The 22,726-nt window shown below is 43.2% G+C and overlaps 1 protein-coding gene across 3 annotated transcripts in view; it reads right to left on the reverse strand.

The window, feature by feature from the left end:
- PIK3CB (phosphatidylinositol-4,5-bisphosphate 3-kinase catalytic subunit beta) overlaps positions 1 to 17,755 on the reverse strand; it is a 74,981-nt gene extending 57,226 nt beyond the window's left edge. For 2 of the 3 annotated variants that reach the window (XM_033150231.1, XM_033150229.1), the window contains exon 1: positions 17,478 to 17,755. The gene's annotated coding sequence lies outside the window, so the exon portion shown is untranslated. Of the gene's footprint in view, positions 1 to 16,866; positions 16,886 to 17,477 lie in introns of those variants that run through there. The other variant, XM_033150230.1, reaches the window with a different exon arrangement.
- Positions 17,756 to 22,726: the final 4,971 nt, after the last annotated feature.

Consider the following 22,726-nt stretch of genomic DNA (forward strand, 5'->3'; position numbering starts at 1 on the left):
GAGGTGGGCAATGTCCACCTTCAATTCAGCTTGGAACAATTAGAGAAGTGATTTGTGTTGGAGATTCATTCTCCGTGTCTGCAGTCATGGGATTGTTGTCTATCACATGACGGTGTATGTTTTCATTCCACAGAGTGGGATGTGACGGAGACAGGATGTTTGTGTTACTGTGTTCCGTGAAATGGGATTATTGTCCTTTGTTCTTTCTCTTTGCTGTTTGATGCTAGAGAGAGGGAGCCATGTTGCAGTGCTCCATGTGTGTTTTATATGTAAATAAAGTAGGTTAGCCAAAACGCTGAATTGCTGAGGTCTGTTACGTATGCTACGACCTATGCGGATCCCTAAGTGTGCTGATGCTTTTTGGCATTAGTTGCTGTGATGTTCAGGCAGAAGAAAGCTTTTGAAGCTCCTGAACGACCAGGAGGGAGAGAACATGTCAGACGGGCATGTGTCTCTGCCAGGGTCCTACACGAGAGTAGGATGCTCCTGCCAACAATATGCACATGTCCCATTCCTAGTAAAGCAAGCTGTGGATTTTCTTCTTCTTCAAGCAACACTTATCACTGTGGTGTTCTTTTATATTTCCAATTAGGATCATGGTGGGTTTAATGAGTGCATACAACTTCTGAGCTGGAATTTTCTCCTTTACTATACTTTTGTTTGGAAAGGAAATGAACATACAGAGCAAACTTACCAGGGAATATAAAGAGTGCTTACTCAGGTACTCACCAGAAAGCTGAATAGCAGATGTCAAATAAATTTACTCTACTTACTTGCATGGTGCTGAAACAGTATTGTGAAATATAATGAGCACAAAGCAAGTAATTAAACTGAGAAAGGGATTTTATTCACTCTTATTTCTAAGAAAGCTGTTTCAGATTTTAACCTTTGTGGAACATCACAAAGAGAAAGGCATGACTTCGATGTAAAGGGGTATGGGTGAGGCTCCAGATACCAATAAATTCCTTTAAACCGAACAAATATCAAATGTTGTCCAAATATCATCTTCTCCCACTTTTCTGGGCTTAAAGGTAACACACAAGAGACTAGTGACTCATTGTTATTACGTTACTTCCATCTATTCTTTTTGACTGACTTGTGTCACGACTTCATTTTTGTATTCAGATTAAACTAATTTTTCAATCTGACATTATCTTAACCTATTCTTACAGCTCCTCTTCGATTTGCCATTGTATTGGAAGGCTGGGCTCTTCACTTGATTGATTCCCTTTCTTCTTATTAGGTGCAAAATCTCTTGTTCCATTAGACATCCACCAGTTTTCTCTTGTTTCCTACCATGCCCAGGACATTGTCTCAGAACATTATTCCTTACTGTTCCTTCCTTCTTTTAAGAACATTTGAAAAGTCTTTTTTTATCTCTATGTTAACTCCTTAATATTTTAAACATGAGTTAGAATACATGTTTGCACCTTTGCTGCATTTGCCATCACATCTTTGAGATTAGGGTGGCTGCACTTTCAACTATGAAGTTCCCCTCTTCTATCTTGCTTTATTTTTAAAAAACGTAAAAAACTTTGCACAGAGATCAGCTCGTTGGATTGTTATGTAATGCAGTAAGCGTGGTTTTAGGGCATACAGCAAAAAATGTGCTCTTGGGCAAAAACAGTGTACAAAAACCCACATTTTTTTATTCAATTTGGTATTTAAATATATGTAGGAATGCTAGAGTGATATGTTTTCTTAAAGCTAACTTCAGTAACACAGGAAATCCACCTGTGCTTTCAGACACAGAACAGTATTTCATAAAACTTGTGTAATAAGCGTATCATAACTCTGTATTTTGGCTAAATGCTGGTTTTTCCTGGGACTTTCCATGCTGTATCAGTTCTCAAGGTATAAGAAGTTTCTGTCTATTAAAAGTTTCTGTTTCTCCTTGCTGGGTTGCAGCAGTAACAACACACATACACACTACTTTAGAGACTAGTGATCTGAACTTTGGAAAGCCAGACTTGTAATGCCTCCTCATCACCACTGGCAACTACAAATTGCCCGAAGTGACCAGGTGGTGTCTCTGACTCCCTGACACCAACGTAAGTCTAACCCCACTTTTTAAAAACAAAACAAAAACATGCTCAGTTCAGTGCCAATTTGCAGTGCAAGACTATGCATATTTAACTAAGAAGCAAGTCCCATTTCCCCCCCAGAAGGACTTGCTCCCAGAAAAGCATGCAGCACAGGATCACAGCCGTAAGCATGTACAGGTGAAACTCGAAAAATTAGAATATCGTGGAAAAGTCCATTTATGTAAGCAATTGTTTTCATTAGCTACTGGAGTTTAATATATGAGATAGACTCATGACATGCAAAGCGAGATATGTCATGCTTTTATTTGTTATAATTGTGATGATTATGGCATACAGCTGATGAAAACCTCAAGGTTGAAATTGTTAATTTGAGGTTCTCATCAGCTGTACGCCATAATCATCACAATTATAACAAATAAAGGCTTGACATATCTCGCTTTGCATGTCATGAGTCTATCTCATATATTAGTTTCACCTTTTAAGTTGAATTACTGAAAGAAATGAACCTTTCCATGATATTCTAATTTTTCGAGTTTCACCTGTATTTATGTACCAGAACTGCTGCTTTGATTTACAACAGCCTCCACCAACCAAGTGCTGGCTAGGGCTAATGTGACTTGTAATTCAAAACATCTGCAAGGCACCAGACTGATTAACAGTGTTAAATGAAGAGCTGTGCCATTGTATCTTTTCTCCATAATTTAAGTGAATTGTGATAAAAAATAATAATAGAAATCCAATTCTGAATTCTGCCTTTGGAAAGAGATTCCTTTAGATCTATGTAAGACCTTCTTGTGTATTTATTTATAGGCTATCATTCTGGTGAAATACAGAAGACAGCAAACAACAACAGTGAAAAAGAAACACATTTACAACTGGCTACGGGTTATAAATCAAGCTTATACACAACTCAAAAATCCACGACCATGATTTAAATTAGCAGTAGGCAGATCCCATCCTAAATAGTTGCATCCAAAATGCCTGTCTGCAAGAGATTACCATTCCTCAGTGAGAATAAGATACAATTCGTCAAAGAGAAACAGCAATTTATCAGTGTTCAGAAATCACATTACATCATGTATTTAGGGGCTGAGCCCAAGTAGTAGAAACAAGTCTGGCCTGCATTCTAACAAGCCCTCACCCAAATAGGAGGCTGTGGGACATGGAAAGTACAGATTTCACCTCCAGAGCCCTGTATGGTTTTGTTGTAAATAGGTGCCAGTTTGAACAAAAATTATTTGTTTCAACTTTTATCAGTCAGAAAAGCGAAAGGCAGCCCCTTTGCGCCTGCAGCCATTTTTATATGTTCCTTTATACTCTTTTAAAGTTACATTAAAAATAAAAAACTAGAATTCATGAATTTGTTCTTCAGTTGTGTAACCCTCCAAACAGCTGGGTTGTTTAAACACACGTTTCTACAGGTGGAGTTAAAATGTAAACAGGTAGAGCGAATGCATTTGAAATGCACTAAGCAAACCTCATTTATCTGTGTAACCTTCATATTAAAGAAACCACATTAAAGAAACCACATGTAACACTCAGCAAAGTTTTCATGAGTTTCAGTTTCATATCAAACCCTTCATGTTTGATAAAGGAAAATCTTCTTGTCAAGCCTATAGCTTGAAAATCTAAAGTGTTTTCTCCTTTTTTTGTTGTTCATTTCTGGGACATAAACAAAGTGAAACAAATGAACAAACCCCCTGCCACAACTGTTTTTTTTAAATTCACAAAATGGTTGGTAGGCAGCCAACTAAGATCTATTGTGAAGGTAAAGGTAAAGGGACCCCTGACCATTAGGTCTAGTTGTGGCTGACTCTGCGGTTGCGGCGCTCATCTCACGTTACTGGCCAAGGGAGCCGGCGTACAGCTTCCGGGTCATGTGGCCAGCATGACTAAGCCACTTCTGGCGAACCAGAGCAGTGCACGGAAACGCCGTTTATCTTCCCGCCGGAGTGGCACCTATTTATCTACTTGCACTTTGACGTGCTTTCGAACTGCTAGGTGGGCAGGAGCTGGGACCGAGCAACGGGAGCTCACCCGTCGCAAGGATTCGAACTGCCAACCTTCTGATCAGCAAGCCCTAGGCTCTGTGGTTTGGCCCACAGTGCCACCCGCGTCCCTCATTTAACTATTGTAGGGGTGGGGGTGGGTATATTATTAACTTCTGAGGACCTATTTGCATACCCAGGTACCATGAGACTGCTGCCCCAGAAGCTAAGTGTGGGTAGTAGAAGCAGTGCTATTTTTCTAGAAAAAGAGGTGCCTAAGGACACACAGTGAAACCCTCCCTTGTTCTCTTATAATGGGAATGCCACCCACAAGAGAGGTTCTGAAATGGAATTCCAGTGAGTTCCTGCTGGAAAAAAAGCCCCAAGGACAAGTAACCACAGGTCACTGATCATGGATCAAAACAGGCCACAAATTTATTGATCACAGATGTAAGCAGGGTTTGGGATAGTCATTGGGTGGATACAGAATCACCCAGCCTGACTGCTGGCTGGTTGTTGTTAGGGGTCAATCCTTGATGAGGATTGTCCTATGACATGCATAATCAAATACGTGCAACCCCTCAGGATTGCAGCATTGGAGGGGTGCTATGGCCCTAATTCCCTTTCTGGGCATTGGACAGAAGCATCTTCCCTAGGATCCCTTTAGTGGGATACCCTGTATTCCTGGAGAGGGTGGAATGAGTGGCTTCCATCCTGTCCCCCCCCCCAACCCAGACTAAGGATCCAGCTCCAACTGAGGTGCTGGCTCCTGCAGAGGTTGGGATTTAAGGCTGGGAAGTGGACCTGAGTGAAGCCTTTGCATTTGACATTCAGTAACATCTGACTAACTTCTATAGAAGTACTTCCGCTGCCACCCAGAAGAACAACCGGTTCAGTCAAATTTACCACAGTGCTACGTAATAAGCAGTGATAGCCCGGGAGTATCAAAAGAAACACACAAAAATGCACACAATAGGGAACTGGCACCTTATGAGCTGGAAAAGTAAAAAGAAGAATTGCTACTCATTAAGATTAAGCAGATAACTACTCTGTCTGCACAAGTAATTCAGAACAAGGAGATATTTATACAAATAAGGAAACTGACCTTGAAACTGGCCTGAAGGAGCTACTGATATTAAATCCTTGGACCTGTCTGATAAGGGAGAGGCATTCAAAGGTCCTGCCACCTGGTCACCCATGGTAACTCAATAAACATGAGTGCTGCTACCAAGGTTTTAATAGCAGCAGAATTCTGCTTGAACAACAGTCCATCTCCAAAGAGTACAGTACTTCAACATTTGTGGCATACTTATTGAAAACTGCAATATTTAAACTTGATGTCCATCCAAGATGCTTCAAGTACCGGTATTTTCATGCTACAGCAACAAGCATTCTACGGTATATTGTGATGTGAAAATTTCACAAAAAATATAGGTATCAGCCACCTAGAACTTTCTTCCCCCAACTCAGTGCCCCCCAGATGTTTTAGATTACAACTCCCAACACTTCTGAGCACCAATCATGTTTGTTGGGGCTAATGGGAGGGCAATAGATTTGGGATTCAAGGCCAGACTTCCCAGAGTGTAAATATACCTTACACTCTACAAATCCCATGTCATAAGAGAATAATCCCAAGGTTAGGTAAAGGTAAAGGGACCCCTGACTATCAGGTCCAGTCGTGTCCGACTCTGGGGTTGCGGCGCTCATCTCGCTCTATAGGCCGAGGGAGCCGGCGTTTGTCCGCAGACAGCTTCCGGGTCATGTGGCCAGCATGACTAAGCCGCTTCTGGCAAACCAGGGCAGTGCACGGAAACGCCGTTTACCTTCCCGCTGGAGCGGTCCCTATTTATCTACTTGCATTTTGACGTGCTTTCAAACTGCTAGGTGGGCAGGAGCTTGGACCGAGCAACGGGAGCTCACCCCGTGGCAGGGATTCGAACCGCTGACCTTCTGATCAGCAAGCCCTAGGCCACAGGTCCTATACTGGCCTAACTCAGATGGTATGATTCATGAGTTAATGAACTGAGTTTATCAGACCCAAAACAAGCACTGTGATTGCACTCTTTCATCTCTTCTATTGCACTCTTTCATCTCTTCTATTGTGCACATCAATGCAATACTTCTAGGACAATGGAGCACATCCTTTCCCTGTTACATTAACTTAGAAGCAAGTAGGAGGCCCCGTTAGCTAAAGTGGTGCTTCAGGTTAAGAACAGACCTCCAGAATGAATTAAGTTCTTAACCCGAGGTACCACTGTACTCCTCTGCACTCTTACTTCTGCACCCTCTGTTTGATGATGTTTGGAATGGAAGCTGCCCATCTTTATAAAAACTGACATTTAATAATAATTGTATCCAGTTCCCTACATCACTATGGTCCACATGTGAGGAAGAAAGACATCTAAACATAAAAGATTCAAAATCAGTTCATACTTGAGTCTGTACCTAAAAATGCCCAGGAATCCCAGGTCATTCACATTTTAGTATTTTTCAAAAATTACCTTTGATCAATGTGATTAAAAAGAGGTGCTTGGACTTGAACTGAGGCTACCAGAATCAGTCAGATCCACAAACTGGATTTTTGGGGTTTATTTGTTTTTTAGGATCAAAGCTTGAGCCTGAATATAATGAATTCCCTGTACATCACCACTAGTATTTATAAAACAGCTCCAATGTTTGTTTGTTTTTTGTTGCTATTATTGCGGGAGCAGGGAGCATTGTGAATCACTGAACAGCTATCGTACTTTCACTGAAGTGACTACAGAACATCCAAAATATTGTTGGTAATTATGTGGGAGGACCCAAGCTATAAATAAGATTTTATTTTCTGAGGAGTCATAGGGAAGATGGGGAAAACAGAATAAAGAATGTATCAGTTCAAACAATTAATGCAAAGGCACTCACAATTGCAGCTTCTTACAGGTTAGACTCTTCCTGACTACTAATGCAACCAGTACAGTATGCAAGAGACTATGTAAATGCTGTCGCCTGCATAAGCAAACAGCAAATGCCATCTGCCTGAGGTCAGAAACTGTTCATTTCAAGTCTTATTGCTCATCACAAGGCAAAAAGCTTTAGTGAATTGCACCAAGGCAGGAGCACTCAATTATAATAGTCTGTCCTGTAGGTAATGGATTAATTTTCAAAATTGCGCTTTGTCACAAAACAGCTGGACAGATGTGAGGGGTGTCTCAACCTCCTCTCGTTGTCCTTGGTTAGCTCTGATGGTCAGGTCACAGATGGACTGCATGCATGACCTAGGCTTAAGCACTCAAGTAATAAAGGAGACTGGTGATAGAATTTAGTTTCCAAGGTCTGTGAGCAGCATCATAAAAGACCTGGGAATTTTTGAATGACACTTTCTCAGTGCAAATTTGTATCAGGCATTCATCTGTATCCATCTGTACCAAGCATTCATTGGCTGCAGAGCTAAAGGCAACACTTGCATAGAAATAATCACACATAAAATAAGCAATGACATTCTTTATCAATCCGATGGGGTTTTTTTTTGTATCCAAATTTGCCATTGCCAGCTACAACTAACTTTAATGTACTGTAAATATTTTTGTTACACCAACTATAAGCCAGCAATGTTTTGACTTCGCAAATAAAGAGCATCAATGTAAATGGCTAACAAGCCAATGTTGTTTTTGTCAGCTTGACCAATTCTTAAGGAACTAATCCTACCACATGCCTAATGGGAGAGGTACCATCTTGTATCCAAAAACATACACTGGAACTTGCTTCAAAACAAGGAGCACTTCTGGAAGACCAGTTTGCTGCTATGACCAAGGCAAAAGGTGCTTTTGCACAACCTGAGTCTGCATCTGTTTCTGGAGAAAACCAATCTTGCCACTGTTACATCTGCCTTGGTGACATCCAGTTCAGTTTTGCCTGGGGCTGCCTTTGATATATGCCAAAAAAAAGTCAACTGGTACAAAACAGAGCCACACTGCTGACAGGAGCCCACATGTCAGATCACCTAACACCAACATATGGCTCCCAAGCTGTTTCTGGGCCCATTCAAAGTTTTCATGTTTAATTATGCTTGAGGCCCGAATCTTCTGAAACAAGATTCTGATTTGTCCTATATTAACTTACCCACACATTTTGCTCATCAAGAAAGGTCTTGGTCAAGATCCCTCTGACCAGATTTACTAGCAATGGAAAGCAGGGTGCACAAAATACCGTAATCAATCCAAGCATTCATTATTTAACTGGGCTGTGGAACATCTTGTACATTTACTGTAGATTTTCCTTCGATTGATGAGGACCTCTCTCTCTCTTTTTGACAGCACAGAAATAGTTTCTTTTTTCCCCATAGTCGGCCTAAAACTTATTTAAAAAGCCAGATTAATACTGCTTTCATATACTTCCTATAATGCCACTAAGAACCTGTCCAAATTAGAGCTTCCAGGAAAGGAGCTTCCAGTGTCTTACTTGTCTAGGATCATATGCTGTAGTTCAGTTTGTTTCACTTCCATCAACCATATTTGCCATTCTAGGTTCTATGACAATGGTGAATGGAACCAGGAACTCAAGAGCAAATGCATCCTGTTGAACAATGCAAGTTTGTAGACAAAAGTCTTTATATGCACACCTGAACCAATATAAATTCACCCAGGCAGGGAAAATATCACACAAATAAAACTTCTAATAGCCCGCGCAATACTCTTTTGTCCACTGCCAACAGCTCCTCACTCACTACCAGAAGAATTTTTTAGCAGTCACATTTAATGGCTTTAAAGCAATATACTTTATCACACCTCTAGCTGAAGCTACTGCTGTTGCTAAACATTAATTTAGCACCAGTGCAGTTGAGAGCAGAGAAATGAGACTGTTCCTTCCCAGAGGGCAACCTTGACCTTCTAAGGATTGCTTTGAAAAATAAGCTACATCTTTCATGCAGTCCATGATTCTATACTTTGCTCCAAATTGAGACAAGCTCTGAGAAAGATGCAGTTGGATTATTGTTATAAAGCAATTCATGGAAGTTTAATCAGATCATGAATTTTAAATTTTACAAATTTCAAAAGCTGAAAACAGCAGCCCACCCAAGCAACCTCTCTCTCTCTCTCTCTCTCTCTCTCCAGACATTGTAGACTACAACTCCCATCATCCCCAACCATTCATGCTGCAAGCTAGGGCTGATGTAAGTTGTAGTCCACAACATCTGAAGGGACTGTCTACCTCGATTTTAGATGAAAAAACAATAGAAATCTTATTGAAATATTAAGAACAGTCACATACCCAAGGAAATATAAGCCCACTGCCCCAGTAGTAATGATTCCCTCTTTTCTGAGTTACTGGCCCAATACATGGAAAGCAGGTAATACAAGGAACAATTCAAACAGTTTCTTCAGACCTGCTTCCATTACTACAAGGATATGCACAGACTCAACCAACACAGATGACACCCCAAATTTAAATGACATCAGGAACATAGGAAGCTGCCTTATACCAAATCGGAACACTGGTCCATGAAGCTCAGCATCATCCACACAGAGTGGCAGTGACTTTCCAGGGTTTCAAGCAGGAGTATCTCTCCTAGGCCTACCTGAAGAATTGTCTCTCCAAGAACAAAGTCTTTCCCAACTCTCTCTGGAGATGCTAGGAACTAAACTTGGGAAACCACCTATACCACTGAACTACAGCCCAGCTCTGGGATGTGGAAGGGTCCATTTGTGAATGGGGCTCTACTGTAGCTATCCGAGATGGAGCAATAATAAATGAGAAAGGGTGGAAATTATGATGAGGCGTGGCATTTTGAAACACTAGTAAAATTTAGGCATTGACAAATGCATTGTAGTTTGCTTGGAACCTCTGGATATAGACCAATCCAAATAAAATACAAAGTTTACTCAAGTGTTAGTCCAACTCATTTCAACAGAATTCCCTTCCATTAACATAACTTTGATTTTAATTAGATCTAAAGCAAGATTGATTTCTATCAAACAACAACTTTGGTTACTTCACATATTGACCCAATTGCAAAACAGCATAGTCAGTAGACATTTACAAACTCTCAGGATACAATCCTAAGGCTACACCTGCCAACATGAGTGGAGTTATGATCCACTAGCTCTCTGGCTAAGCTTAGATGTTTGCAGATCTGGCAGGCTATGCCAAGTCCAGAACCCTGGTTGAGATGAGCTCAGAGAATCTTAAACTGGTTTAAGCCCTGAAAAGGGAACAGGGGAGTGTAACAGAAAGGAAGGAGACTTAGGCTGGATCCTAAACCCATTCAGCATGCTCATGTGACCTTGTAACCCGGCATAAATTAAGCTGGCAAAATGGGTGGTGTAATTCAAACTCTGTTTTTAAAGGGTTTGTTTTCCCTATGCCAACCTTACGCTGGCTCTGTCAGCATTAGCTCTGCTCCTGAACTGAGTCTGAATTTGGCATAATTTATTATGACTTCCCATACTTAGTATTGCTCCCTTAGGATCATTTCAATCATCCATATTGGATTTCTGGATCATTACATTGTTTTACCTTGCTAGAGATCAATGCACGTGCATTTCAACTTTGAGAGCAGGTTATCAGGTTGCTATCTAATATATTGTTATGGGACTCCACACTTCTCCAGGAGATGAGAAATTCTAGAGGCAGTGCTACCCAGGCTTGCTTTCCTTTGGAAACTGGAGACTTCAACCAAGTGTTGCAAAGTTGGTGTATTTATAAGTATACAACAGAACATAAGCAGAAACACATGGCACACACACAAGGCGTCAGATCTCCTACCTCACAATGGCTCTCTCAGGCGGCACCTGCATTTCAAGGTGTGTCTAAGCATCAGCTAACTTTCCAGCTCTCTACTTTGGTTTTTCCCTGTCCTACCAAAACTTTTTTGTTTCATTACATGCATCCCTTTTCTAAACTCTGATCATTTTCTCATTCCACATCAATCTCAGAAGATTAGCACACATGAAGTGGGAACCTACCAGCCATCCTGGGCCATTATGAAATACGGTCTTTAACAGCATGGAATCCTCAAGAGGGTCAATCCTCAGACATCTCAGGCTGATATGTTGTGAGCCCCTTTGGGCACAATTTTGTAGGAAAGTAGCATACAAACAAACAGATGACAATGATGATGGAGTTATCACGGGGGGGGGGGGGTCACAAAACCTCCCCACCCCATCAACCACCTCATCAGGTTTTTAGTGGGAGTTAAGATTGCTATGTAAATAAATATATCTATGGAGGGTTTACCCCCCCTTCCTTTCCTTGATTCGAGACCTTTTTGGCTGAAGAATGGGATAAAAACGCTTTAAACAAGTCAGATCCCAGACTGTGAAGCAAAACCTAACCACAGTATGGGATCTGATGAAAGACGCTTAAGTTATGGTCAACCTACAATAATCAGGCAGAAATCTTATAATGTGTTGGTAATATGGTAATTCCTGCCAACCTAGCAGTTCGAAAGCACGTCAAAAAGTGCAAGCAGATAAATAGGTACCGCTCCGGTGAGAAGGTAAATGGCGTTTCCGTGCGCTGCTCTGGTTCGCCAGAAGCGGCTTAGTCATGCTGACCACATGACCCAGAAGCTGTCTGAGGACAAACGCTGGCTCCCTCGGCCAGTAAAGTGAGATAAGTGCCACAACCCCAGAATCGTCCGCGACTGGACCTAATGGTCAGGGGTCCCTTTACCTTAATATGGTAATAAGACAGAGGACATGGTTAACTCCCCCCGCCAGCAACCAATTCAAACTCCATTTCATTTTGTTCATGTAATTCTTTCAAAATATGAGGCAACAGAATATTATCAAAAGCTTCTACATGTGTCCTTTGTTCTTTCTCTTTGCTGTCTGATGCTAGAGAGAGAGGGAGCCATGTTGAAGTGCTCCGACTGTGTATATATGTAATAAAGTAGGTGAGCCAACATGCTGAGTTGCTGTGGTCTGTTACACAACTGCGCAAAACTCTGCACATGCCTAAGAGTGTGTTGATGTACTCCCACATCAATCACTATGATGTCTGGGGGCTGAAGAAGATAAGAAGCTCCCGAACGATCGTCCAGGTCCAGGAAGAAGGGAACATGCCAGTCGGGCATGTGTCTCTGCCAGGGTTCTACTTGTGAGTAGAGGCTGTTTCCTGACAGTTGCCAGGTCAGTGCCACAGATTAAAGTCAGATTTTAAAAGTATGGGTTCCAAATCAATATCTCTAGCCTTCCCCCATTAAAGAAACAGGATCAAGAAATGGTGATAATTAATGCTTAGCTTTAATTCTTAAAGCCAACTTTTATCTGATTTCATGTTGTAACCACCCTGACACCTGTGGGTATAAGGCAGCATAAAAATTTAATAAATAGTAATAATAATCTCTTCCTATGTGGTGTTTCATATTCGACTGCTTCTGCATAGTTATAGGACAAACCTCCCTCTTGCATTAATGGGCCAATCACTTTGTAATAACACCTGCCTTCTTCGGTCTGTGCTTATCAGATTTCCAGAGAGACACCTTGCACCTGAAGTTGCTTCCAGCCTTCAGCTCTCTGTCTCTCTCCCTGTTTCCGTCCCACACCAAAACTGCTTCTTCTATTATTGCTGACACTCATAAACAGAGTATCTGTCTAACCAATCTATGCTTCGTGCATCTTAGAAAATGAGTTCCGGCCCAGGGAAGCCCATTTGTACGTCATTTCAAAATCTCTCTGTTGGTTTTTCTGCAACAACCTAACTTAACCCTGTGGAATCTTCAAATGGGATGTTTCCTACAGCTTACAAGTGTCTTCAAGTTTCCAAGCCATGAAATTTCCCAACCACCAGACTTCATCCTACAAACAGATCTGGCTCCTGTGAGAGATGGGATTTCCAAGCAACTGTGTGGCTGTTTTCAGATGCAGCATTAAACCATGGCTTAGTGCAGGGGTTGAGAACCTCAGGCCATACTTGGCCTGCCAGGTCATTTTGGCCTAGCCACACCCACCTGCCATCATATATGATGCTGGATGTAGGGCAGGTAAAGAGGGGCTTGGCCGAAAGGGACAATGCCTGCAAAGTCCCTTTCATATCGCTTCCCAAGCATCCAATGAGCAGCTGACTGTGAGGCATCTGCGAAGTACTGTGTACTTTGTAATTCCTGTGCTCAGCGCTTTCCAAGCACCACACATAGTGCTTGAAGAGCCCCTCACACAGCTGGATGTTGGGTGTTTAGGAAGCACTGTGCTTTGAGAGGTATCACTTTTAGAGGTATGATGTCAGATGACTGACTAGTGGGTGGCCACACCCACCTGTCAAAGTAGGCTTGCGAGGGCAGGAGAGATATATATCTGGCCAGCTGGGCAAAAACATTTCCTCACCCCTGACTTACTGCTACATGAATAAGCTGCACCAAGCCCTGGGGCCTTACATGCTCCCTGTTTCCCTTCCCATGCATCAAGGAGAACTTTCACATTTAATTTCAGTTTCCTTTAAAATCAGCTTGTTGTTTCATTCAAACTGTTGATCATTGTTCACATTTGCATTCAAACAACCATGCATATGCTTCACGCAGCTACATACAGCCTTTTTGCTCCTGCTTTTTCACCACACATAAGTCACAGAAGATTTCCAAAACCCACAATTAGCCATTGCTTCCTATTTTTTTCTGAGCTGCCAGAATATAATGAATGCCAAGGTTTAAAGTTGGCTTCCAGATCCTGACTCATCTGGAAGCTATTAACCATGGTTTCGGCAATCAGACAATACATGAAGCCATGCACAGGTACATTAAGCTCATCTGGACCTCAGCTTATTAAGCCTCAATTTGATTGTGCGAACATGGCCACTAACTACAGCTGGTTTAAACAAGCCACCTTCAGAAATCATGGTGTGAAGCTGATTTGTTTTGAAAGTGACAATAGTTAGTGATATTCCATGATCAAGTTTAGCTGACTGAAGAACATGTCAAGTTTAATAGAAATTGGAAGTAATAGCTGTCAAATGCAGCCACATGAGCAGAGAGAGACTGTGCAGGTCTGAAGCGCAATGGGACTGTGATTATTCTTTATGATTTATTTATGTGTTTATTAAATTTGTAGCTTGACCTTCCTCCCAAAGCAGTCCAAGATCAGTTTATGCAATCAGGTAACTGACCTTCCAAACCACAAGTCAGAAGCCCTCCACTACAGTTGGCATTTGCTGCTACGATTTATACCAGTTAGTCTCCATTAACCCCTGAAATGAAAACTCTTTTCTCCTAATCTATTTATAGGAAGTGTTTCTCCATCAACTGAAACATGATCAGCAGCACCCCCCCCCCCCAAAAAAAAAACCCTATCACTTCCAGCAGTTGCTCTGGAAAGTTAGCATTCCTTACTGAATTTCAGGCAGTGAGGTACAATGTGTGCTTTACATTCAACCATACATCACACAGAAGTATATTATAAAAAAAACAAAGTTGGGAACCTCATGCTTAGCCTACAGAAAGTGCTCTACACAGGCTTCCCATCTGACTGGTTTTGAGTGGTGGACATGCATGTATTATGCTGCACTGGGGGAAACACACTGACTGTAGATTAGTTAACAAGTCATGTTCAAGGTAGCAGATTATTACAATATAATAAGCTCTGAATAGCTCAGAAGCAGGTTATCTGTCCCTGTAAGACTAGCAGCTGATACAATTTCTTGTGGCATCACATGCTACGGAATATGACCAGGAAACCAGCATTTTCTGCTATTGACTCTAAACTTTGAAATGCCCTAACCCTCTGTTAAAGATGAAGCATCACATCCACTATTTGCTTCAGATGTATTGCAGACATCTCTTTCTGCAGGCTTCCCCAAATCATTGGATTTCCCACCACCACCACTGGACTTCTGTGTGGTATTTTAACCTCAGCTTTTACTGTAATGCTTTTGTGTTTTTATGTTGATTTGTGCACCACTTAGACATTTAAAAAAACTAAATGGTTTACAAATAAGTTATTATGCTTATTTATTTATCTTGGTTAATGCTTTGTCTTTCAGGCCAACATTTCAGAATACAGTAGTACCTTGGTTCTCAAATGCCTTGGTACTCAAACAACTTGGAACCCAAACACTGCAAACCCGGAAGTAAGTGTTCCAGTTTACAAACATTTTTTTGGAAGCTGAATGTGTTCCATTTTGAGTGTTATGCTTCCGTTTTGAGTGCCATACTTCCATTTTGAGTGCCACACTTCTGTTTTGAGTGTTACACTGAGGTTTGTCTGTTTTTGCTATTTATTTTGCATTTTGCGGCTCTTTTGTGTCATTTTTGTGACTGTGTAGAACTGTTTTGATATCTGTTTTGATAGTATGGAAGAGATAGAATTCAGCAGTCTCGTTAGATAGGAAAATTCATGTTAAATAGCTGTTTTAGGTTTTTTTAAAAAAAAGAAGAAGTCTGGAACAGATTAATCCGTTTTGCATTACTTTCTATGGGAAAGCGCACCTTGGTTTTGGAACGCTTTGGTTTTGGAACGGACTTCCAGAACGGAATAAGTTTGAGAACCAAGGTACCACTGTGCTGACACACCCCTTCTTGACTGCAGGCAGTCTCTCCCACTGGCTCAGCCAGTCTCCCAACAGAGTGACACAAACGTTAGTTTGTCAGCACCAACCTCCCCTTTACGCCCACCAAAAATGCAGAAGGCACAATGGTCAGTTCCCCACCAGCAGAAATCCCCAACGGAGTGTTCGGGGAGAGGGGAGGCCCAAGCCAGTCTGTGCTGGATCCCAAGCTGGTCTCACCGTCATCATGCAACAACATTGGCTACACAGATCAGGCCCAGTTATTCTGCCATCCCACACCTCCTGCTGGGACCACCATGAGCATCAGGGCTGTGGCTCTGCCTCTCCTTGTAGCCCCTCCTGCAAGGGGCGTGAGTTAGGATTGCACTCTTAAGCAGCTATGTGCGCCTACAAGTAGTAATGAAAGACAGCACTAATATTAACACAGCATGCATTACAGGCACTCAGGTGAGCTCCAGCCCTATATGATACCAAAGTCAGTGACTGTGCATTAAAGCTGTCAGAAATGAAGTTGTGATCTTGCTAAGAGAAGTCTCATAATGAGCTCGTAGGAGGATTTGGAAACAGAAAACACAACTGACCCAAGCAACTTCCCCTTCCTCATTTAAGTGCTTGAAACAGATAAACTTTGCTTAGAAATACGGATCCAATGTGAAGAAAGATAGTCAACAAGAGAGTCCAGGAGTTAAGTATGTTGTTCAGTTCAGCAAAGCAATGCTCCCAGAAAGTGTTAAATCTTTAGCAGTGGAACACTAGGAATGCCCATTTAACTCCATTCTGAAGACTAGTGAGGTTCTGGAAATTCTTATGCAACATCTGAACATGTAAAACAACAGCAAGGACCTGCTGAATGAGAGAGACAGAAATGGGGGGGGGGGAGAACTTGAAACGGGGCTGGAGGGAAATAGTTTTTTACCAGAGCAATCCAAGGCACCCTATAAGTTTATACACAACAAAACAAAAGCTGTATTTAAATACAAGAACCCCAAATGTTAAACAGAACCTTGTTTTCAAAAATCAATTCTTACTGTCAGTCGCTAATCTGTAGCTAAAAGTGGGAGGAGCTGTGCCTCGCAGTATGAAGTCAAGCAAGATTAGCCTTGCATGCAGAAAAGGAGAGATACAAGTTAGGGATAACATCTTAAGTTTAAACATTAAAGCGCTTTATCGTTCCCTTTCGGAGGCGTCCCCAGCCCCTCTGTCTGAAGCCTTCACTCATCCCGGCCGATAAAAAGAGTGAGAAGTGACTAAATTTCACATGACCGCTAAAAGGAAGGCAGAAGCAGACGGCGGACTCCGCTGCCTGTTGAGCAAGTCGGTGTTGCAACCGAAAGGGAGAAAACGAAGATAAATACCTTTGCCGCCTTTACTACGATGAAACACCAACAGAAACACCAACACCAACAACACACTGCCATGTCCCACACAAGAGTGAACTGTTCCCGGAGAGGGGCGGGGGGTAAGAGAAGAAAAGAGGTCTCGGTTGGGGACGACGGCCCCAGGATCCATGCCAGGCCAGGCTACAATCGCGGATCAGCACAGTCACGAAGGAGGAAGAAGCCCCACAGAAGCCAGCGGGACTTGACTGCCAAATAAACACGCCCGGGTCGTAAAAGTCCGCGCCGGGAAGGTTTCGACCGGAGCTGGGCACGCGCTCGCGCGCAGGCGCCGCCGCAATCAGGGGCTGCTTCAAACACCCGATTTCCAGCGACTTCCGCGCCACATTCCCCACCAAGAGCTCCCACAGCCCGGCGGCTCGCTGCGTCAGCAGACACGGCGATTTCCAACCTACCACCCACCCACCCCTTCTCACATCCCCTCGCGCTCGGGTGGCGGGGCAGGGAAGCCGGGCAGCCCGCAAGTTCCCCTCCGACCCTTCCTCTCTCTCTCCTTACCTCACCAGCCCAGGTAACGCCAGTGGTTTCCCCCTCAGAAGCCAAGCGCAACCCGCGTTTCACACACTCACCTGGACAAGCAAGGGCGGCGGCAGCCACAGCAGCTCCAGCTTTCCCTCAGCCGCCACAGGCTCTTTCTTCCTCCTCTGGCCGCTGTTCTTCGTAGCCAACGCGGCGGCGGCTTTCCCTGGCCTGCCCCTGTCACCGGCAACTCCTGCTCGTACGGTACCTTCCGGGGCCCAGGTCGCTCCGGCCGGCGCCAGCCCCCTTGCGGCGAGTATGCCTGTCTGGCGAAAGGCGGCCGGGCGCGCGCACTCTCCCTCCCCGGCGCGCGGGAAGGGGGAGGGCGAGCGCATCACCTAGGCAACAGCTTCCCTCCCTCTTCTTCTCCTGCTCCTCCGCCCTCCCAATTCGTTCCGCCAATCTCCTGGGAGCTCGTGGCAGAAGGGCCAATTAAAAAACGCCCAGGGCCCCGCAGTAGTGCTTTCGCTTTCCTCCTCTGGCTTTGGCCAAAGGGAGCTGGTTGGAATCTCCCTTCGGTTGGTCCGAGCCGCCGCAAACAGACGTGCCTCCCTTGCAATGCGGAGTCGGTTGCGCGCGGCGCAGGTAGCCTGGCGGGAGACGACTCTTTGCTGGGGGTGGACGCGTCCTGGACAGGAGGGATCGCTTAGCTTTCGGGTTGTTCCATGGAGGGGAGAGAGGGTGGAAAAGGGAAGAGGTTCGTGTGCGGTGGGCAAGATCAGAAGAGCCAGCTGGATCAGCCCGGTGGCGATGGCCCATCTAGTCTAGCATCCTGTCCTCAGAGTGCTCGATCAGATGCCGACGGAAGCCCGCAAGCAGGACCCGAGTGCAATAGCACCCAATTGGGTTGGGTGGGTAGGCAACTCCGGTCTTGGTTAAATTAACGCCCGCGCAGTCGGATCTTGTGACTAAGTACGTTTGCCTTCAACCACGATGCCGCACTCAAACTCAGCGGCAAAATTTCCAGTCCGGTGGCTGTCATTGCTTGTTATTGGCTACTTAGTTACTTCTTGATGGGCAACCTTGACATTCTGCCCTCTTTCGAACGGGTGACCCATCTATAGGCTACATTTCTGATGATGTACTTCATTGGATAGTCAAAACAAAATAAAAAATAAAAAAATTCCTTCCAGTAGCACCTTAGAGACCAACTAAGTTTGTTTTTGGTATGATCTTTCATGTGCATGTGAAAGCTCATACCAAGAACAAACTTAGTTCGTCTCTAAGGTGCTACTGGAAGGATTTTTGTTGTTGTTGTTGTTTTGATTATGGCAGACCAACACAGCTACCTACCTTTCATTGGATAGATTTGTTTATTTTAAAAACTGTAGCGTTATTGGCTGCTGCTTCACTCGTTCTGCTATTTTTTTTTTAATTATTAGACTTTTTATTATGTTCTCCATTTGATGGTTTTATGGCTGTATTAGATCACAAAATGTTTTACATGCTGTTCTCCACCATGAAAACTTCAAATTAAAATGCGGGTTACAGTTTCTAAATAAAGAGTGAATTCCATCCCTGCCACTCCCACCCCACAGTTTTAATGCATGCTTAATCAGGAACTGATAAGCCTCAAGCTGTGGGATCAGAGCTAAGAAGTGGTGGTTATTTTCAACTAAAGCAGAAGCAGATACTGGTACAGTATCAGCACAGCTATCAAAACAGTACATACAGCACAATCATATACATGTTTTACTCAGAAGTAAATATTCATTGGGGGTTGCTCTCTACTACATGTACTTAAGATTGGATCAGTAACTCTTAACAAAGATTCTTCTGCCTTCTTCCGAATTCCAGGATTTTGTAGGATGACTAACCTCATATAATCAATATGCTTAAGTCTAATCAATGTATGAAACTGTTAAGACCACAGAGTAAGCTGCCAGGCTTATCTCAACTTTTGGAGGGACTAGGTAATCAAGCCTTTGTTTCCCCACCCCTCCACCTGAGAAACTCACGTGTGAAGCCTTTTCCTACTCCAATAAGTTAGAAACTTTCACCACCTTACAGCTGTGCAACTTTGTCTTAATGCTGTATGAAAAAGCACATGACTCTGACCTTTTGAGAGTTTGTAAGTAAACCATTTTCAACTTGCCAAATGTGTGGCCCTTTTCTATGCTTTTCTCTTGAACCTTCAGAGTCTTGCCCAGAGCACAGATTCAGGCCATCTGAGGAGTTTGGGCTGCTTATGAGAAATAGATTCATAAAGAGTAGCCTCTTACTTCCAAGGAGCTTTGTTCTTCGGGCAGTCACTTTGGACTTCTGGCCGCTGACTGAAACTGCACCTTTAGGAGCCACTGCTTCCATAGACTCAGTGGCAGCTCACCCTCTGCCTCCAATCCTGTGACTCTTGAAGGCCTGGGATATCCCATATACTGTATTTCTCTCTGGTCACTGACACAGCCTTCTTCAGTGTAACATTTGCTTTGGGGTTTGTACCAGGTCCTTCTCTGAGCAGGATTCATCCAGCAGAGGCATAGCAGTTGAGATATCTTAAGTGATGTTAAAGATTCAATCCACCATCTGGATTCAAAGTAGTGTCTGAAAATCAAAGACCTGTTCCTCAGTCTTGGGAACCACCATGCCAAATTTGGTACTATCTCAAGAAGTGTCCAACTGCATAGAGAACAGATGGACAACTTTTCAAAATATATAGTAGAAGTAGATATATCGATGATATAATAGACTAAGTGATTGCTGTAGTTACCCAGTGCTGAAGGAGAGAAAAACACTCTGCATGTGATTCAAAGAACTACCTGTGGAGGAATCCCAAGTGGGGGACAAGGAGGAATAGGGCAGGAGATGCACCACCACATCCCAGCCCCAATAGAGGAAGTGGGTGGATAGTGGGAGTGATGCAGTTCTTTCTTCTCCGACATTACTCTTCCAACTGGCTTCTTGAGTGATTGTGCAGGGCTTGTAATCCAGCAGGCTGCTAGTGTTTTCTGCTTGCTACTGCCAGTGGTTGCTTTCTCGTCACCTGCGGCAGGTGGGGCCTCCATCACTGCGCTGGTTGAGTCCCATGAAGAGGCATCTTTGCATCATTCTAACCCCTCCAACATCAGTTGGAAAAGATAGAGGACTGTGAACTATCCTGAGACCCCCAGGTATAAGGCTGTATATAAATTCAATTAATAATAATAATAATAATAGTATTGTAGTAGTAGTAGTAATATGACTACACTCTTAATTAAGGCAAACAAAGTAATCTTTTAGTTTTAATTTAGGGCTGTCCCAGTTAAGGAATTCTTAGTGAATCATCTGTTTTAACAATTTATTAAATTTACATACAAATAAAAACAAGTTTTGAGATGATGCCAATTAACTGGTCAACTACTATACATCAGTTTTGTTTGTAAGACTTTTTCAAAGGCTGATACATTTTCTTGTTGGTTCTGCCTCTCTGTGTTTCTCTCCTTTCCCGTTACTACGTAATGGAAAATGTGAAGCATGTTGGTGTACCCCTCTCAGACTTTCCTGGAAAGGCTGGGCCTAGAGCCATGCTGAACTTTGAGAAAGAGATTTAATGCCATTTTCAAGCAGCAACCTAACTGGAACTTCGCATTGTGTTTTAAGAGAAATGTACACTGCCTCAAAGGGAGAAATACTGCAGACTGAGGATGAATTTTAAGAGTTGTCCTACACAGAATGTTTTTACCAGAATTCAAGGCTGTCCAACCAGTAGATAGCGATCTACCGGTAGATCCCCGGCTGATCCTTGTAGATCGCGGGATCCTTATCAAGTACAGAAAGTTACGGGGGGGGGGAGCTAAAAAAAACTGTGCAATCCTCCCCTAAAAAAGCTCAACAACTCTGGGCAATCCACCCACCCTACATATGCTCCTCCTCCCTCCAACAACAGTGGGTAGATCACTGCCAGTTTTTTTATACTGGGAGTAGATCACAGTCTCTTGGGAGTTGCACATGCCTGTACTAGATAATACAGACAGGTCTATAAACGGGCACAAACCTAGCTTCAGAAACAACAATATTCAGGAACTAGTAGGAGAACATTTCCACTCCCAGAAAAATTGGTTGGGCAACTGATCTTGGGACTCATCTGCACCAAATGGACACTCCAGTTGAACTATCCCTTTCCTCTCTACAGGATCATCTTAACCCCAACTACCTCTGGGAAGCCTGTGAACATGACATCAAGTTCCTTCTGTCCCAGCCCCCTTCCATACTAAAGCAGTGGCAGCTACTACCAATTGCTCTTTGAGAAAGACCAGGAGAGGGAGAGAGGCAGACAGAGACAACATCAGACTCCAGCTGGGCTGAGTTTTCTTTCATTTTGAACGTGTGATTCATAGTCTATTGTCATCATAAGGAGGTTTGAGGACTTCAATGGAAAGGGGGATATTAAATAAGGTGCTACATAAATGAGATGGTTTCTATAACCACATACCTGGAACTTTGGAATAGGGGCTCAGTATGACACAATTTTATTAATTGTTGTTGCTACTATTACATTATTAATTAATTAATTAATTTTCTATCCAACCCCCCCCCCTCCTTCCCTCCTACCTTCCCTGCTTCTTAAGCTTACCTACCTCATAGGATTCTTGTGAGGATAAAAAATGTGGAGGGAGGAAACCTTGTATGCCACTCTGAGCTCCTTGGAGGAAAGGTGGGATAGCTATCAAATAATAATAAACATTGTTTTAAAATGATTAAGAACATATAATGTTATTTAGACCAAATGTTTTGTGGAATATTATAGGGCAGTACCGTAGGACAAAAACCTTCCTATCATTGGGGTGGGGTGGGTTTTACTCCTTTTATGAGATAGGTAAAGGTAAAGGGACCCCTGACCATTAGGTCTAGTCGCGGACGACTCTGGGGTTGCACTGTTCATCTCGCTTTATTGGCCGAGGGAGTCAGCATACAGCTTCCGGGTCATGTGGCCAGCATGACTAAGCCACTTCTGGCAAACCAGAGCAGCACACGAAAATGCCGTTGACCTTCCCACCGGAGCGGTATCTATTTATCTACTTGCACTTTGACGTGCTTTCGAACTGCTAGGTTGGCAGGAGCAGGGACCGAGCAATGGGAGCTCACCCACTTGCGGGGATTTGAACCGCCGACCTTCTGATCGACAAGCCCTAGGTTTAACCCACAGTGCGACCCGTGTCCCTATTTATGGGATACTTTTTTTAACCCAGTAGTTTTGTTTTAATTTGCTCTGCTTGAGTCTGTCATTGCTGTATTATAGCGGATCTGGAATTGTATTGCATTTATATGGTTGGTTTTAAGTGTTGCCAGCCACCATGATGTGCACAAGCACCGAAAGGTCAGG

The sequence above is a fragment of the Lacerta agilis genome, chromosome 5 (assembly GCF_009819535.1).
Source record: "Lacerta agilis isolate rLacAgi1 chromosome 5, rLacAgi1.pri, whole genome shotgun sequence".
Classification (NCBI taxonomy): domain Eukaryota; kingdom Metazoa; phylum Chordata; class Lepidosauria; order Squamata; family Lacertidae; genus Lacerta; species Lacerta agilis.